Genomic DNA, 3293 nt, shown 5'->3' on the forward strand with positions numbered 1-3293 from the left:
CATGACTTGAACTGAAATCAAGCATTGGACCCTTAACCGACTGAGCCACTTAGGTGCCTCCAAAGGACTCTTGATAAATGCCAAATTCTCAACCGAGGTACGAAGCCCATTCTTCCTCCTATAAGTGGGGTGGCTGAACTTCACACACAGGAATTAAAACAGAAAGAGGGTATCCAATCCAGACTTCCAGTTAAAATCTCAGAAGGAAGAGAATAAAACAGGGACTCTGACATAATTTTGTAAAACCTCTCCTATTTCGTCACTTTTTTATGTTTAAATAAAAGGAATTTGGATGATTATCTTAGGAATAAGATAAGGTGATCTTAGGAAGTTTATCTCACTCAACAGCCTGTTTGAGGCGGGGTGGGAGCGGGGTGAGTAGGGCCAAGGAGAGAGGACCTAATGGCAAGGCTAACGAAGTATCACTTATGGGCCTCCAAGCACTTCACAAAACCCAGCCAGTTTAATTATCATAAAACTCTATGGGGGCACCTGGGTGGCTTAGTCGGTTAAGTGTCCGACTTTCACTTAGGTCATGATCTCGTNAAAACTCTATGGGTAGGTATCGAGTTTGTATTTTTCAGATGTGGGGATTGAGGTTAAACAAGTTGCTCACAGAAACATGACTAAGGAAGGAGAGTTGGAGGCAGAGGTTTCAACCCAGGTCTGTCTATCTTAATCAACATCCGTGCTCACAATTGCCCCACAGCATTGCTTTCCTAAAGCTGCAAGGACACAGCAGACTGCAGAGCAGACAGCTAGCAAAAGCAGGAGAGTTTCCGGTCTCCTCATGCCTGAGAAGAACCCTGAGGGTCTTTTGGACTAGAATTTTCAGTAATTCCTCTTCCTGTATTTGATTAGCTTAATCTGCACACAACCCATTGGGGGAACAAACTAGAATTCCTCCAGATTAGATGGAGAAAGATTGCAAGGGATCTAAACATACTGCAAGATAGAAGGGGATGCAGACCGTAACACCTGACAGTCTCAAACACATAAAGAGCTGTCGTGTTGAATAGGAATAGAACTTAGTGTCTTTCTTAAATTTGAGATTAATCCATGGCATAGTATTATATGAAAATGTAGAGTAAAAAAAATTCTATCAATAACTGCAATATGTAAACACTGAATATGCATGTGGGTAAGGATTGAGGTAACAAGGACAAATGTGTGTTTAGGTGATAGTATTATGGCCGATTTGTGTCTTGGTTTTTTTATTTTTTAATTTTAAGTATTGTTCTACAAAAGGAAAATTTAACAAACAAAAGCAAACACATATAGGAAGACATGCAAATGGTGATAATCAGAAAAATGTTCAGCCTCCTCCTAATATAAAATAAAAAAACAAGGCACCATTTTCCATTTATCAAAATGACAGGCATTAAAAATAGATAATAATCAGCACTAGTAAAGACTCAGGAAATAATATGTCAGTATAGTTCTGACCAGAGTGTAAATTTGTATACACTTTCTAAGGGAAAATTTGACAAAGTGTATCATAAAAAATAAGCAGTGACAATTCTTTGATGTAGTAGTTCCACTCTTAAGAATCTATTGTAAGTAGGGGCGCCTGGGTGGCTCAGTCGGTTGGGCGTCCAACTTTGGCTCAGGTCATAATCTCATGGTTCGTGGGTTCGAGCCCCGCATGGGGCTATTTGCTGACAGCTCAGAGCCTGGAGCCTGTTTCAGATTCTTTATCTCGTTCTCTCTCTGAACCTCTCCTGCTCACGCTGTCTCTCTCTCTCTGTCATAAATAAGTTAAAAAAACATTAAAAAATTAAAAAAAGAATATATCCTAAGTAAATAAGGACGTATGCAAAGTTCTAGCTAAAAGGGTATTCAGTGAAGCCTTGCTTATAATATTTAATGTTTAAAAATAACTTAAATGTCTATCATTAGTGAGCTTTGTTCGGTGAATTACCCATACAATAGGATATTATGCAGACATTAAATTATGTGGTAAATTTTATTACAATTAAATTATCAAATTATAATTAAATCAGTAATAAATTATACTATATTTAATGACAATAAAGTTTATAATGTAATAACTGAAGAAAGCAAGTAATTAAAGATGGTCCAGTTTTTGTTAAAAATATTTTATATATGCATATACACATATGTATCTCATATACACATATGCATCTATACACACATAAATAGTTGATTTCTTTTTGTTCACGTGTAACATTTTAAAATGTACTATTGGATTTTATTACGTTATTTATTTCGATTGCTTATACAGCAAAACTTAGTAGAAATAAAAGTAACATGAGTTTTTTCATCTATTAAATATGTAAATTAAAAAATATGGATTAGATAACATGAAGTTCACAGCACTTGGTTGATGATCGGTAAGTATTAGTTCCTCTCTCTTCCCAGTGACACGCGGTAGTTAAGCACAAGTTAGAAAATGCCAGATCTTGGGGGCGCCTGGGTGGCTCAGTCAGCTGAGCCTCCGACTTCGGCTCAGGTCATGATCTCACGGTTCCGTGGGTTCGAGCCGAGCGTCGGGCTCTATGCTGACAGCTAGCTCTGAGCCTGGAGCCTCCTTCGGATTCTGTATCTCCCTCTCTCTTTGACCCTCTCCTGCTCACACTGTCTCTCTCTCTCTCTCTCACAGAAATAAACAAAACATTAAAAAATTAAAAAAAAAGATCTGGGATGTAGTTGAAGAGATTTAAGCAACAAGTTTGCATCCGATGACCTCTAAAGCTCCTTTCAATCCCAGTGTTTCAACATTAATATAATTCTTCCCTACTCACCTTTCAATCAACTGGGATAATACAAAAAAACTATTGTTTCATTGAATATCTAGTAGTTGTGTTACTATCACTAACATTGTGCATTGTGAATGGGGCCGGGGTGGGGATAGTATGAAAAAAAAAATGAGGCTCGAGGGAGGCCTGATGAAAATCTCAGCCCAATCTTCTGACAGCTCTCTGGTTCGTCTTTTTGTGAATGGCTGAGTGGCGGTCCTTAGGCCTCAGAGCAGACACTCTTCGGTGAGAGACAGTACTTTAAAAGGGAATTACCCGGGAGCTGCCGGGGGAACCACGGCGGAGGAGCTGGGCGCTCTTTCCCACCGCCTGTGAGTGTGGGGGACATTCAGTAAGGCACGGCCGGGCGCTGTCTCTCTAGGTACAGAGACCACAAGACGAGAGGGTCCCGCCCCGCGGGCCGCACCTGGCCTTTGCCGCCGGGCGCCAGGAGGTCGCACTCGTCGGGCACAGACTTGGGACCCCGCGGGGCCGACGCAGGTCTCCGCCGGACTCCGTCTCGGCCCCCACGTG

Source organism: Crocuta crocuta, unplaced genomic scaffold (genome assembly GCF_008692635.1).
Source record: "Crocuta crocuta isolate KB4526 unplaced genomic scaffold, BGI_CrCroc_1.0 scaffold83, whole genome shotgun sequence".
Lineage (NCBI taxonomy): Eukaryota > Metazoa > Chordata > Mammalia > Carnivora > Hyaenidae > Crocuta > Crocuta crocuta.